The sequence below is a fragment of the Lytechinus pictus genome, unplaced genomic scaffold (assembly GCF_037042905.1).
Source record: "Lytechinus pictus isolate F3 Inbred unplaced genomic scaffold, Lp3.0 scaffold_29, whole genome shotgun sequence".
NCBI lineage: Eukaryota > Metazoa > Echinodermata > Echinoidea > Temnopleuroida > Toxopneustidae > Lytechinus > Lytechinus pictus.
In genome coordinates, this window is record NW_026974149.1 from 1104671 (window position 1) to 1122192 (window position 17522).

A 17522-nucleotide genomic window follows, 5' to 3' on the forward strand; every position below is an offset into this window, starting at 1 on the left:
CAGTATAGATGGCAATGAAATTTCATGAATACAGAAAATTGTTTCATGCTCCTGATTAATTAGGGGGGAAAATCATTTTTTTTTTTATTAAAAATATAACATACATGTAACACTCTTCTTCTTTACCAGGCTAAACACAACAATAAGGTTTGATTTTTAAATATAGATATAATTGGAATGTACAGTATGTTGAAAAGGATTGAAGAAATTGAAATAAATTAAAGAGCATTTTTTTTGCTGCCATGTCCAAAAAATAAAAAAGGGAATGGAATCTGACAGCATCAGAAACAAGCATTTTAAGAACTACTAATTTATCTAGATGAAGGACAACATAGGATTGTGTCATGATACAAGATACATGAACATGTGATTATTGTGTTATTAACATGTGATTATTGTGTTATGAAGCATCGTTTTATTTGATGATTTTACGGCTTTGTTTTGTTTTTGCCTTATACAATTTGGCATTCATTTGAATGTGAATTTTTGGTTTAATGGAGAATGACATTCAAGTGGAACATCTTATCTTAAATTAGGGGGTAATTAAAGTTCTTAAAAAAATGTCTCATTCTTAAAGTGTTGGGAAAAAATGGGGTAGTTACATGTATGCTACAGACGGATTCATGTGAAGTTACAACTGAAAAAGCATTTCCTGTATTTTTGGAAATTTATTCATGGTGTTGTACATTGTACTTGCGCATATTCTTTTATTTTGATAATCTGAAGAATTGTTTGGTATAAACAAAAGATTACTTGAATTATTTTAGGATTTGTCTGTTCGGCGTTAATTCATTGCCTGTACTGCTTTTTTTTTACTTCGTGATAAATCAAACAGAAATTACCTTATGTGCCATGTTCAAGCAGGCTTATTTGTTTTTTCTTACAAAAGGGAATCGTTTTTACACTTCACCAATATATTTTCAACGATGGATACTGAACTTCGTGATGAATTTAGATGAAAAAAATTCTCCATAAGAGAATGTGAAATTATCTTGGGATAGATTGCATGTTGGTACATGTCACATAAGTTAGTCTCTGTTTCCAATAGTTTAATTGAATAGTTAAATCAGTTTTCTTAAACTAATTTGCAAAACCCACCCCACCCCTTGAAATATCCAGGGATTCTTGCAAATATGTAGTAACTGCGAACAAGTCAATGATTTTTTTGGCAATTATAATAATCAACTGATATCTATATCCTTGAGGAAGGGAGAGGGGTTTCCTCAGTATTTTATTAGATAAATAATAACTGACAATTATTTATTATTATAATTATACATCATTCATTGCTTATATGAATTTGTGTAGGTTTTTTTTATCAATAGTGAACATTGAAATTCTGAATGCATTTTTTATCCACTCCTGGGAAATATAATTCCATGGCATTTGTCCTACCATCCCCATTATTTCCATTACAATCACCAAGATATAGTGCCATGATTTGGTTACAAGCCCTTATAAAAAAAATTGAATGGTATACCATTGAAATACCATACACCATACACCATTGATATACCATTGGAATACCATTCGCACAGCACCCATCATACACCAATGGTATACCATTCAAGCCCCAATGGTATACCATTCAAACTAATTTAAATAATTGGGACGTTACTATTACCATATTCATGAGCACCATTTACCATTCATATACCATTGATCAAATACCATTCACCATTGATCTACCATGGCCACTATAGACAGGTTTACCATTGACCACCATTCAGCCACCATTCACTGGCCTACCATTTACCATTCAGCCACCGTTCACTGGACACCATTGGTCTACCATTCACCTTACACCATTCACCATTCCCCTACCATTCACCATACACCATTCACGTACCATTCACCATACACCATTCGCCTACCATTCACCATACACCGTACACCTACCATTCACCGTACACCATTCGCGTACCATTCACCGTACACCATTCGCGTACCATTCACCATAAACCATTCGCGTACCATTCACCATAAACCATTCGCCTACCATTCACCATACACCGTACACCTACCATTCACCGTACACCATTCGCGTACCATTCACCGTACACCATTCACCTACCATTCACCATACACCGTTCACCATTGCCCTACCATTCACCATACACCATTGAACTACCATACATTGTACACCATTGGCCTATACCATACACCGCACACCATTGACCTACCATTTACAGTTCACCATTGGCCTACCATACACCATACACCATTGACCTACCAATCACCGTACACCATTGGCTTACCATACACCGTTGACCTACCATTTACCGTACACCATTGGCCTACCGTTCACTGTACACCATTTTCATACCATACACTCTATACCATTGGTCAACCATTCAATTTACACCATTGGCCATACATTATAGACCACAAGTGTACTGTGAATGGTAGACCAATGGTTTACACTGAATGATAGACAGTAGACCAAAGGTGTACAATGTATAGTAGGCCAATAAAGTACAGTGAATGGTAGACCAATGGTGAACAGCATATATAGCTCGGGTTAATGGTAGGTTTGATAATGGATTAAGTATGCACAAGAAAAAAATGATGAAAACAGTTATTTTAAGAACGTCAAATGTTTTTACTATAAGAAGTTTAAGTGCAGCATAAATGGAACACAGTATTCACAAGTATAGACTTTATAATTAAAGCACATAAAGTTATAAATATATATGACTTTGCTCCTCGTTGACATCTATACTCTGTCAATCTTGGTATCTAAAATAAACATGTATCAAGACAGAGTTTAATTGAAAAACACAACAAATGAATAACATTTCCAAGAATAAACATGTTCTCTCTGATGGCTTTTTACGTGGATTGAGTACTTGGCAAAACCACTGTTCTGCAAACAAACCTGATACTTGTAATACAATAACCTTGATTTTAAATCTGTTGTGTGTAATTGCTTTCACACAGCTACTTCAATGACATTAATAAAATATTTTTTTTACTAATAAGTTCAAGTACAAAAGAGTGGAACCCAGTATTGACAAGTACATGTATGGCATAAAAGCACCAGCATTATGAATACATGTGACTGCACGACTGTACAAGAGGTCAATGATTGCACTCCACATAGATATTATGTTAATCTTCCTATAAACAAATCTAAATGTAAGACAGAGTTTGGACAACAAACTGATGAACACCAAATTTCGAAGATTAAACTCAAAATGTGTGATAGCCTTCACATGGCCAAATGATTAAAGGTAAAGAGTACCAAACTTAGAGGAAATAAATATCCCTAAAAGGGGGGGAAATAGTACCCCCATAAAAATAGAACCTCCTAATATTTCTCTATTTTCTTTTCACCTAAAAGATATATCAAACGGCGTGTTTCTACATAGAATCGTTAAAAGGTATTACCTGCGTAAGTATCCAGAATCCCGGAAAACTTTCCTGTAGAATTTTGTAGAAACAGACGCGATGCGGTTTATTGATAAACTGCTTCAAGCAAAATATGGTTTCTCATAACCATCTCTGAGAGGTGGTTATTGCCATGTTAATCCGTTCAACTTTTCTGTAAAAACACACGGCAAAATAGCGTATCGTGTCTGGCGGAAGTGCTTAATCCCAAAAGTGCAATTTCGCAGTACATAAATTTGCACATTCTGGCCTTTTCGATCTCGCCAGCTGATCGTGCAACACGTATACCTTCTACATTGAGTGAGATCTACCACAAATTTTGAAAATTTTCCTAAGAAGATGCAATTTTGGACATATGTACAATGCAACGTGAGGTTATAGGTTGAATTTTCCGATTTCTGCCGTATTTGCAACGCGAAAAGCGAGTTAATCAGATTATTCGGTTTGTAGAAGCAGGTTGGTTTAAGGGCGATAAGGTTTTTCGAGTCCGGAAAAGATAAATCGTTTTTAATGATTTTCTGTAGAAACATGCCAAAAGTTTATCATAAATACATTAAAGATACGTAAAGAAATAAATAATATCTATATCAAAAATAGAATATATAGAATAATAGAATAATAAAGAATATATCATGAAAATTAAAAAAAAACAAGAAAAATAGCGACATCTTTTTTTAATATTTTGCAAATCATATAGAAAATAATTCTTAGTAGCACATCTATTTTTTAACTATTTCCCATAGTTCAAATATACAAGATTCCCACTTATTTCTTTTTTGTCTATTTTTGTTGTGTTGAATCAGATGAATAACTCAACTATGTGTGAGAAATAATATAATTTTTGTCTTACACAGTATATCAGTAGTCAATCGTAATTTTTTACAACCTAGCTTTGACAAAATTTGAATTCATATAATACAAAAAAATATATAAATTGGGATCTTGTATATTCATGAGGACTTGCAGAGAACAGTTTTACCAAAAAATAACAACTTTAATTCGTCATAATTTCGTTAATCCTCATTCAATTTTGATGAAATTTTCAGTGTTTTTTTTTTGTCTGATGTTCTCTTTGAATTTAAATCACATAACTTTCAGTCTAGAGTACCTAGCCCTTCAATCAAATGGGTTGGACGACCGGTTACATTTTACATATAACATAGTTATAAGGAGAATGAAGGGTCCATAGAAAGAAAGCATGAGGAAAGGGGAGATTTAGGTAGGAAGAGAATTAATCAGAAAAGCATAATGTTGACAATTTCGTTAAAATCTGATAACAAAGTCTTTGATTTGACGGTTTAGCAACATTTTGGGAAAAATTACTGGAATGTGCACATGATCGTCAGGAATATGTGTTAGGCTTATGTTATAAAATGAAATCATAATAATTTCATATTTTCGTACACGTGTGTATGATATGTCCCACGTAGCATAAAATGATTTCAAGCAATGCATGCGTTTACATTAAATAAATCTTCACTCCACTTTTTAGTTCTTGGAGGTCAAAATGTGAATAAACATGACTTCTTGTTATAAAATACAAAAGAACAAGTGGGGGTATGACATCAGCTTGTTAACTGTGGGTGCGTCGTGGTCTAGTGGTTCTGACTCTCACCTTTCAACAGAGTGTCGTGGGTTTGAATCCTAGCAATGGTGTTTTCCTTCAGCAACACATTTATCCACTGTGCTGCACTCGACCAAGGTGAAGTGAATGCGTACTCGGCAAGATTAATTTCTTGCAGCTGTAATAAGGAATATGGGATGAAAACAATGCAAAGGACAGTATGTCAGCTACGGGTTCAAAACATCAATGCTTGTCATGCGTGCAAGCTTTCTTGAGAAATTGATATATTTTTCTAAAATATCGAGAAATTTGCATAATACACTACCCTTCAATTGAATAGTACCAATTAACAAATATCAACAAAACATTTTGTACAATATGATAAAGAAATTCATGTTTAACCATAGATTAGCAGAAAATAACCCGTTATATTAATGGGAGGTTGCCCAAATGATGACAAATACCATACCACATGCATACCTGGGGCCAAAGTGTCCACCCCCCCCCCCCCCCCGCCAGCATATTGATTTTTTTTCCAGGGGGGGGGGTGTTAGAAAGGACGTGTAATCCTATAAATGGGGATGACATTTGGTCTTTTTCAGTATTTTTACCATTCCTCACAAGTTTTTTTTCAGCTATGCCACTGCAGGAGTACAATCTGTTTTATTTAATGAAGCTTTGCAATTTTTTCCACTGAAGTGAATTCTTACACAATTACCTTTCACAAACTCCAGTTGTTTTCTTGTAAACGGTTTTCCGTGTTCAACACCTGTAGTTTCCTTCCCAGATAATCCTGGACCATCTACATTATCATCCAGTGTATCCGTCGTCCAATCTTAAATGAAATAAAATCAATTTGAGTGTTGGAAAATATGCATGTGCAGATAAAAACAAAAATATAATACTAATATAGTAAAACTTTCTTTAAGCTCCAAAATGCAATGATTCACTCATATACAGCATCATGATAATTTTTATTTCAACATATGCAGCAAATTTACTTGAAAATATGTTTGAAATTGATGTCACAGAAATAAAATTCCCCCACCAAAGATTTTCTGTGTGTGCATGCTGGAAATATATAGATCAATATAACACAGTTACTCTGCTGCGTAACATGTTTTGATCAGCAATCATGTAGATATGCAAGAGAAAATTATCTAATAGAAAAAGAATGATCTGAAGTCATATTTCCAGAGCAGCAGTTTTCAAAAGGTAGGCCTAATCAATTAATTGATAACATTCAATATGATTTTCTTTTCTTGGTATTGACAATCACAGCAACGGATCCAGATGGGGGCAAATCCCCCCCCCCCCCCCCCCCCCTTGAGAGCAATAGTCAATGGCCCGAATTCAAAAAGGTGGTTTTGAAAACCCCGGTTGAGTCCATGTTTTATGGAGATTTCCTGTATAAATTAAGCTTATTTACAGCATATATCAAAATATGTCCAATGTTGATGCGCGCTTTTGTCACAGTGCGCCAAATTGACGCCTGTTGCAGTGGTTATCCACGCTATTTTAATCACGAGTCCACTGTTTTGAATTAACGAGTCCACTCTTCAAACAGTGGACTCATGAATAAAATAGCGTATCTAACCATTGTAACAGGCGTCAATTTGGCGCACTGCGACAAAAGCGCGCATCAGAATTGGACATTTTTTACACACGCGCCAGATACGTGCTAAATTAAGCGTAATTTATACAGGAAATCTGCATACACCATGGACTCAACCGTGGGTTTTCAAAACCACCTTTGTGAATTCGGGCCAATGTGTTTAATGTAAATATGGCGTCTTTACACAAGTGTGTCCCTCCTTTTGAAAGTTACAGCAAACATTTCTAACGGAAATATATACCGTGTTTACACTTAATCGGCTTTTCTATAGCGTGTAAAACACGATTAACATCGGCTCGCGGTTCAGAATCAGCAATTTGCACCACCAAAGTAGTAGGTTCAGAACTGCGAGCCGATGCAGAATCGGCTTTTTTACTACGTGTAAACAGAAAGCCGATTCTGCATCAGCAATTGGTGCGCATTTCATTTACTTTACCATTGTGACATAATTGTAAGCGCACGGATCCAGCGTTGTCTTTATTATGACGTATTTTGTTGGTGAGCGTATCAATTGAGGTTTTTGACACGCGAGCCGATTCTGCACCGCAAGCTGTAACAGCGTGTAAATGCAGTGCAAGATAAACCAAAAGCCGATTCTGCATCGGCTTTTGGTTCTGAACCAAAAGCCGATCAAGTGTAAACACGGTAATTGTCTCATACACAAGTAAAGATCTCTTTTTTTGTGCTTGTTAAAGTTTCCTGGGAAAATGTGCACCCCCCCCCCTTGAGAAATCCAGGATCCGTCCCTGGACAATCATATGCCAGTGGGTGAATTCTAGACATTATTTTGGGCAAGTTTTTGATCAGTAAATAAATAAAAAGTGATCACAGGACAGACTTAATTTTAAAAAATATAATTAACTTTAAAAATGGATATGCCTAGCCCTATGAAAGGATCTCAGATTATTCTCCCGCACTAATGCAGTTTCACACCAGCCAACTTCGAGCAAAATTTTCCACCAGAAATTGTCTACACACATTTTGAGGTCAATACACAGTATGCCCACCATTTTTCCAAACATCACGATCGGGAACGGCGGTATTTTGGCTCCATTCCCGATGTTATCGTAATGGTGGGAGCCATGCCGGGGTGGAATTCAGAGACCAGTGAGTTGGGGGGATTTTCCCCAGGCCATGCAAGCCGGTCCGGGTTGAGAGCCAAAACAGCGAAGTTCAGAAGCTGTTATGTCTCCGAAAAATACCAAGATAATGTGACAATTTAACACTATTCATGAACCAAGCTCATCTATTTTCTCGAATAATCTAACTTAATTTATCCTTTACATGAATTTCAGCCACTTTGAGCAGTGGAAACAGCATTATTTTAGCTTTGATCTCGACGTCTTAGTTAAAATTCTTAGTCAGATTTTGCCAAACGAACGCAGAGGGCAGCAACACTGTTGACTTCGTGTTTGCGCGTTGTAATCGCTAACTTCAGCAAATATCCAAATAAATATACGGTGGAGTGAGACCCTAAATCTGATAACTCGAATGATGAAATCATGGTGGAAGCCGGAATAAAGATGTTCCTGATGCTCAGTGAATTGATTCGGACAAATATTTAGGCTAAATTAGTTCGCTAACATCGCAGGGTACGAAAGTGCATTAGGGATTAGCTGTGCCAGGTTTTTCTTAGGGCTGCAGCAGCGGTGTTGAGCGGTGGCTCCGAGTTCCGGGCCGATCCAGGACCCATAATTTTTTTTGCTAAACCTTCCGGTCCGGGCTCAAGCCAGGTTATCTTTGCGGGCCCCAACATTAAACATTACGTTATCGTTCAAATTCTCAGTCAGACATCGCTTTGCTTGGCTTTGCCATTATTTATAAGGACTGAAGTTAGCGACCAAAAGATTTGCCTGCGGCAGTTTGCATGATTTGGTTACGAACTTCAGTCCATATCAAAATTACGGCAAAGCAACGCATGAGGATTCAAACAATGACGTAGAGATCGAAGCCGATATACAGCTGTTCCCGATATTTGGAAAAGCGGTGGGCATATGGACATTCAAATGCAATTCAGACTTGATATGACATTTGAGAACAACATTTGGTGGTGAATTTTGCTCGAAGTTGGTCGGTGCGAAATTAGCGCCCAATCCCACGGAAAAATCCCAAGGAAAAAATTCAGAAATTGTGATTTTAGTCAGCTGGCATGGCTGAGTTCAGATTAGTATAGGCCCTTTTTTGGGGGGATACATTTACATATACTATGTAAACTACGAATTTTGTTTACAAACGTAAAAAACTATGCAAATTTTTATATTTGAACAAATTATATCGTATTCATATGTAATAAATATTCTAAAAAACCTTAGGCCTAACCAAAAAGAAAATATCACATAACTCACTAATACCAAAATCCCGCCATGTTTTCAGAACACTTCTTGATTTATCATGGAATATTTCTCTGCCTCAATTTCTAAAATATGTTAATTCCAAACAGTTGTAGGTTTTCTCTGAATAATTATTGCAGTCTCTCTAGAAAAATTGAATAGGAATCGTTTGTCACTCTCTCCAGTCACAGTTCCGCACACAAAGTGCACATTTTACCATTGAAATTGCATGCGCAATAAGTGGTGCGTAGCTTTTTAGGGCCTGCGTAGCCTTTAACTTTAAGGCTTTACTTTATGTTTTAAAATTTAGGACACCTTACCATGTTTCACCTGAATACTACCATGTCCATGTCATCTTAATTTACCAACATTATCTACCAACAACAACAAATTATAGGCCTCATTCCAGAGCAATATTTTTCGGCAAGGTTTCCATTTCAGTGAAACAATGTCAATGTTGTGCAGTAACCAATGGCCTAATTGACACTTTGACAGTCAATGTCATGACAGTACTGCACTGTACAGCATTCATTCATAAATTCATACCGGTATTCAGAGATGGTTTTGTAAAACATTGAAATATAGATATCAGGCCATACGAGCGAATTACTACTCAATGACAATGCTCGGCTCAGCTCACCTCAGCCTATACAAAGCATATTAACGCACCCCATAATCCATTTCGCCAGAGACAGACGTGTCCCGGCCCGCGCCAACGGGGCAGTGGCGGTACGGTGGCAGTGAAACCCCGTGGCAGTACAACGACATCTAACAGTAACACTAACAGTAACATTCTAGAAAATCAGGCCGAGCCACTAACTACGAAGACAATATCAAAGAAAATTGTTATCTAACTTACTGTTTAGCGTATTCTGCGAATGAATTTGAAGTCGTTGTCCGAATCTGACCTGTGTTCCTTTAGTTTATGATGAATTATAGACGGACTTCTGAACAGCAAAACAGTGGTTGATCGGGTTCTTTTTTCAAATATTGCAATTGGCGGTTACATGCGTACGTGCGCGCGCGCGTGCGAGAACAACACTAACATACATAGAGCGAGCTAGCTAGCAGCGCAGCCAACACATCCCGATATTGGGGGGGGGGGGGGTAAATCAAGACCAAATCAGGGGGAGGGGGCTTCTTAGCCAAGATACATCCCGATATGGGGGAGGAGTGAATTGCATGTAAGACCAAATCAGGGGTATCTTTTTCTTGATTGGTTCTGGGTTGGCAATTAACCATGCAGTCAATTTTTGCCACTGCTTATCCTTTGAAAGGATCTATGAAAAAAATAATTTTGCTCAATTTTTTTCTGTTCTATAATTCCATGTCTTTCTTTTTTTCTTTCCATTGTCTTTTTTTCTTTTTCCTTCTTTTGTCTGTTCAGTCTTTCTTCTTTTCTTTGTCTTAGTCTTTTTCTTTTCTTTTTTTTAAATTTATTTTTCTGTTTTTCGATATATATATTTTTTTTACTTATTTCTTTTTTCCTTTTCTCTCTTTGTTTAATTTCGCTTTTGTTTTGATTGCAATTGAGAATTTCGTTCATTATATTTTTTTCTGTTGCATATTGTACTAGCCTGGCGGCAGGGAATTTTGATACGGGGGGGGGGGCAAGACAATAACATACAAATCATTTCAATTAAGCAAGTAATGACCGGCCTAGAATAGCTCTCCTCTTTATAAACACCATCCATGAGTGAGAAAAAATAATCAAAACACAATTTGTAAAGAAAAAAAAAGAGGAACGGTTTATGATCAAAAGCAGTAGTAGCGATATATAAATTGGCCGGGAGGGGGCTTTGGTCGTTGCAGACCAAAATCAGGGTCTGCCGATGGGAATTTCAATAGGGGTTGGGGGAGGAAGACAACCAACAGTGAATTCATTTTAAGCAAAATAATGACATATGGGACATTGCAAGAAATTTGCAATTGAACGCAAGTCAATTTCAAACTCCCAAATCAATTGAAAGTCTTACTTTTCATTGCAAACTTGCAACTGATTTATTGGTTCTTTCATCAATAAATCTATAAATTGGTTTACTTTAGATGAAATTAGTCTATCACTTGTAAATTTGCAACCGAATTTTGGGATTGACTGCAAATATTTTCTTGCAACACCCTATAGCTCTCTTTATAAAAAGTGGCCATAATTAAATAAAAAAAATAATTTAAAAAATAGAACAAAACTTTCAAGAAGGGGGGGGGGCGTTACATAAAAAAAACTGTATACCGTACAGATAGGAGAGGTGGTGTGCCGTTCAAATTATACCAAGAAACAAAAAGAGAAAAGAAAGGATGGTGAAATGTACAATTTTCTATGTAGTACAATACACATCTTGTTCATGCTCTTTAAAACTTGCATGTTTTAATTTCAAGATTTTTACAGTAAATGATGATTGTATTCTTCCCTTTCGGGAGCGGCTGTGAAATAATTTGTCCGTTGATATTAAGGTACAATAAAAACCCTTTTTATCAAATAAGATTTCATTGACTCCTTTTATTTTTGCACTCAATGCATCAGATATAAATTTAGAAGGTAATATGTACAATTGTAAAATATAACAAATTAATAATATTGTATTTTAAGCACTAGTTCAATAATATTTAAACACATATAGGCCTTTTATTTAATAAAGACAAAGACAATTTAAAAGAATGCAACAGACCATGTTTGCCATCATGAGCGAATGGGCCTGATTTGGGGAAGCTGCTCGCATAAAAGTCACAACTCAAAAATTTTAATAATTCTAATTTTTAATCTTTGATCTTTTTTTTCTTTAAATCTTCGGAATTATGTTATTGGGTAATGCAATTGGGCATACCATTCACCATTAACATAAATAACACACCACTAAGCCACAATTGCGTTACAATTATCCATCAACTATCCATTAATTATACCACTCTATAGGCACATACTACTGAGACACCATATTGGGCATATGGTATACCATTGATACAAATCATACCATTACACATATACCACTGAGACTATTGGACACCACTGAGACACCATTGGGTATATGGTATACCATTCACCATACCAATCATATCATTATAGAGGCACATACTACTGAGACACCATTGAATACCACTGAGACACCATTGGTATATGGTATACCATTCATCATACCAATCATACCATTAGAGGCACATATACTACTGAGAGTCTGAGACACCATTGTATACCACTGAGACACCATTGGGTATGGTATACCATTCATCATACCAATCATACCATTAGAGGCACATACTACTGAGACACCATTGTATACCACTGAGACACCATTGGTATATGGTATACCATTCACCATACAAATCATACCATTAGATGCACATACTACTGAGACACCATTGAATACCACTGAGACACCATTGGGTATATGGTATACCATTAATCATACCAATCATACCATTAGAGGCACATACTACTGAGACACCATCGTATACCACTGAGACACCATTGGGTATGGTATACCATTCATTATACCAATCATACCATTAGACACATACCACTGAGACACCATTGGGTATATGGTATACCATTTACCATTAAATAAACTACCAATTACCATTAAGAACTTACCATTGAAACACCACTTAAATACCATTCGCGTACCATTTACCATTCAGATCACCATTCAAGTACCACTTACCATTAAGAACTTACCATTGAAACACCACTTAAATACCATTCGCGTACCATTTACCATTCAGATCACCATTCAAGTACCACTTACCATTAAGAACTTACCATTGAAACACCACTTAAATACCTTTCGCGTACCATTTACCATTCAGATCACCATTCAACTACCATTCGCCACCATTCAAATACCATTGGCGATTTTTATAAGGGAGAGCTGGGCCCGTAACACAAATGTGCTTGATTAATCGCTATGTCAACTGAGTTGTTCTTTCACATTAGCAATTAATCTCTCAACTTATGTTACATGCCCAAGGATTTACTTAGACCGCACTTTTATAGACGGGTGTGAGTGATTACAAATAAAAAGATTTTTAAAAAAAGCTGAAGAGGGATGAAAGTCTTAAATAGAAAGCCCCCATACTTTTTGTCCAGACGATAGCCAAAAGATAAGCTGAAAATCATAACAAAAAATCTGAAATCAGCTAAAAATCTAAACTCACACTCCTGGATAGAGTTCCAGTAAGAACTTATACTGCAAAATGTCCCAAAGTATATGAGTTGTGTAATGGGGAGAATATGAAAATACAAAAATATGGCTTAATAAATAAATACATTATCATTGCCATGGATATGAGGAAATCTGAACTCTAGCATTCCATAAAAGTGGTTTAAAATGGGGAGGCCTACACTTAAAAGTTTAGGTTAGACTTGGGTTAAACCTAGGTTTGATTATCAGAACACCAATGTTTTTTTATCGAAATATCTCTAAAGCATGATCCCATTATAACAGCCCCCTTTTGACATTCCCACTTCATTTTTATATGGTTTTTGTTTTAATAATGTACACATGATACTGATTGACTGTAAATCTGACCTGCCAGTTTTCTTTGCACTTTCACATCTTTTCCCTCCTCTATTTCTCACTTCTCTACCATTCAATCTTCAGCCTTACTGGCCATTTGCTTTCATTCAATACTCGCATCAGTATTTCACCCTCAGTTCTCATGTTTTCCACTATTACTTCTAACTACTGAGTTTGTAGCTGCTCAGACAGTTACACTTCGTAATTCCGAAGGTTCGTAATTCCGAAGGTTCTTTATTCCGAAGGTTCGTAATTCCGAAACACGTAAATTGCCTATACCTCGATGTTCGTTAATCCGAAAACGTAAAAGGGTTCGTTAATCCGAACATTTGTGGCGTTATTCCGAAAGTTCGTTATTCCGAACGTTCGATAATGCGAAAACGAAATAAGGTTCGATGTTCCGAAGGTTCGTTAATCCGAAAACTAAATAAGGTTCGTTGTTCCGAAGGTTCGTTAGTCCGAAAACGAAATAAGGTTCGTAAATCATTTCGGAATTACGAACCTCATTTCGTTTTCGGACTAGCGAACCTACGGAATTACGAACCTTCGGAAATACGAACCTTCCGAATAACGAACCTTCGGAATAACGAAGCTTCGGAATTGCGAATGTATACGGCTCAGATTCCCTCCCTTTTTACTGCTCAGTATTTTCTTCTCTTACCCTTTCGTTTTCATCCATGAGCTTCTCCATGGCAAATGCAAGATCAAAGATATTGTATAAATCTAGATAACAAACAGACCAATTTCCAGATTTATTTGCATTTTCAATAATTTATTTAACAGTTTAAACAATGTTGGTTGACACAGGTAAAATTACATTCTGCCTCTCCCAGTATTTTATAAAACTGGGGTAAAGCTGGTGTAAGTTTCTTAAAAAACAGAGTCCAGTGTTCAAGAAGATAGATAACACATAACATTTTTGTTCTGGCCTTAAACTTTGAATCTCTACATCACAGAGAAATATGAATATCAAAATTCCAATAAAAGAAAACAATGCATACACGTAAGTGAAAAAAAAGTTGTAAAAAATCTGCTAATTTAAAATAATCAAACTGTTTAGCACGTGTTTTACAAGTTTTATGTTTTTTTTGGAAATTTAGTTTTCACAAGTGTCAATTGAATGACAAATGTTGACTTGAGAGATGCTAAGTTTATATAAATGCTAAACTTGCCCTTAAAAAAATAAATATTAAGAATTTAAACAGAGAATCAATCAACTGTTGTACAAAATGCAATTTGGCCTACATTTTTGGGTGAACATCTTTTTCATAGTATATGCCATAAATAAAATAAAAAAACATTAATAAAATCAATAATCTACAGACAGTAGAAATATACTTAGCATTTAGTGAGCAAACAAACGGTAGGCCTCGAGATGAAAGACCTAGTCCCCATAATTTCCATAGAAATCATCACAAGCTCCCCTTAACATACCTCAATTGATGTTCGTGCAGGCTCCACTTCACTACCGCTACACTACGCTACACCTACCCGAACATCAAGTAGGTGAACTCGTTCAGATACTCCGAGTGGCAAAGGTGGGAAAAAAGGGTATTTATTGCAAAAATTATATGAAATAGATACAATGAGAAGGAATAAAAGCTTAATTTCTTACTCTACACCCTTATTTCACTCTGTGTCCATCCTCCGGTTATCCTCAAAATTGGTGAGTTTGGGCCAGTATTTGATTCCTCGCACGTATAATTCACGGCCGATTCATGACGAAATACCTCCATTTGATAACACTATACCCCCATTTTTTCTCAATGAATTCTCTTCTCCGAATACGAAAACCATACTGCCGCCAGGCATGCAATGTAATTATCAAAACACCTGTTTCTTGACCTCGGTCCGAAGATAACACAACAGCCCGAGTGCGGTCCGGGAAAACATGTCGCCATTTTTTATTCACTTACTTTCCTTATTTCGAGGTTGATTTTCTTCGTTCGAAATTGAAAATGGGCTAGCATTGAATTTCTGAATACAATATGCCTTTAAAAAAGTGATTAGATATCGAATACAATAATTTAATTCCGAAGGTCCTTCTACAGGCAGAGAAGACTTACGTGATACACAGCTGTTGTTTATCATTTCGTCCTTGGCTCAACGCTCATAATCTGGCCTGTGGGGATTACCTGGCCAAGCGGGGTTGATCAGGCGGGTGTTTCATAAAGCTGTTCGTAAGTTAAGAGCAACTGCATGGTGATCATGTCTTGCGGTAAATGGTACAAACCATTGGCGATGATCACCAGTCGTTGTTAAAGTCGCTCTTAACTTACGAACAGCTTTATGAAACGACCCCCAGGGCTTGGAAATGATGTTTTAGATTTTCAAATGCAAAATGGGGTGAAATACCGCAGTTTGCCATCTGATCTGCGGTCCTTTTTCAAACGGGGGTAAGACGTAATGTTTCAAATCATCGCATGCGAGGGTCACAGGTCAAACAACTTGAATATTTAAATTATATTGGATGGCTCAGAATGGAATACCATAAATATTCCAGGAGTTTGGGAAAATATTCCATGAATAGTGGAATATTTTCCCAAACTCATGTTCATGTCGCTGCCAGCTGTACTACTTAGTACTGACTTCAAAGAGTGAATTTGACCTACTCGCTATCAAGTCTGGCTCGGTGTCCCCTGCAGTCAAGTCTTGCGACAAGAGCTGTCCGTAGCACTGCTTTCTCTAAACAGACTTTACTAAAGTCTTCATGAGTGGTGATGCATGCGCATGTAATGTCATCTTCTTCCAAAAGTCGATTGCAATTTGCTATCTCCTTGCAGCAGCGGCACTGAATCGGCTGATCTATGGGAACACAGTTCACGCAGGTACACCAATGATTGTTCGCCATACTATCGGGTGGTGGTGGTGGAGGAGGATCTTCATCGGATGCTAAACCTGAGGCTTAGGTGTGAACTGCAGCTGCAGCAGCAGCACGTTTAGCTCGACGAGCTGCTATATCTTCAGCCGTGTAATTGGGCTCGAAGTTGTAGGCTTGAGCGCTCTTCAACACACTTACAGTCTGAAGGCGATTCATCGTCGTCGCGTGGATCGATTTCGAGTATAACTCCAGTATAACAACAGTAACAGTACACAGTCACAATAAAAAAGAGTTCAAAATATAAAAAAAAAACAGGCGAAATAATTTGCTCTACAGTGCGTATCAAAAAAAGTTTACAATTTGAAAAAGCCTTGGGAATAAAAAAATATACAACATGTGGGTAACTTTTTCATATATTTTTTTTGTTTTGGGTCTCATCTATCCAATGAAAGTAAAAGTTTTGTCAGAATGTTACACTTGAGTGAGCACTGTCCACTTTTGTAAAGCTCGCAGAAATCTTTTTGCGCAGAAATGCTCGTTTTCACGCTGTGTTAAGGGGAAACGGCGAAATCAAACTTACCCCGCGAAACATTTCTCATACATTTCCCTTGCACTTTTAGTCAGTTGAAATAAGACAGATACATTTAAGCATTTTGTAACAATTTTGCCACCCAAGTTGAAATTTCAACTCTTAGTAAGCACAACCTGTACCCTTTTTGTGCCAGCTGGATCTGAGGACATAACTGAATCTGAACAAAGGTTTATATCAGACATCTCCAGCATTATTTCACTAAGTTTTTATCATTGAAAGTGGGTTTACATTTCATTTTTCATTTAATACTTGTTTATCCACACTTTTCCCAAGCTTGGCAATGATTAAAAAAATGAAAATCAAGCTTAAGCCATTCCATGTAAATTACAGCTCAGTGTAAAGCAAATATCGTCACGATGGCCTCAGTGTGTGGGGGAAAGGGGTGGGGTGAATTGCTCTCTTCAAAGTGTTTTGGGCAAGGAAACAAGTCAAAAAACTGTAAAAGATATATTTTAATAATAATCTTTTATAGATTTCAATTTTAATAGCTAAATTCTATGTGTTCTTCATGATTAAGGTCTACTTTTATTCGCATAACTATTTCAAAGTTCTGCGCAAATAATTGTTCACTAACTTTTCAAAAGTAAGTGGTGCTCACTCAAGCGGAAATATTTTTCGACAGTTATTTCGTCATTTGATTAAATGGATCTGTACCAAGTTTAAAATGTGGAAAAATCTTCAGGATATTACAAATGTATA

The 17522-nt window shown here is 36.6% G+C and overlaps 1 long non-coding RNA gene across 1 annotated transcript; it reads right to left on the minus strand.

The window, feature by feature from the left end:
* Positions 1–2673: 2673 nt before the first annotated feature.
* Positions 2674–9935, minus strand: LOC129273014 (uncharacterized). Its single transcript, XR_010296883.1, has 3 exons — positions 9759–9935; positions 5673–5789; positions 2674–5132 (listed from the first exon to the last, which is right to left on the minus strand). It is a non-coding gene; the product is annotated as an uncharacterized LOC129273014 (long non-coding RNA).
* Between the last annotated feature and the right edge of the window lie 7587 nt (positions 9936–17522).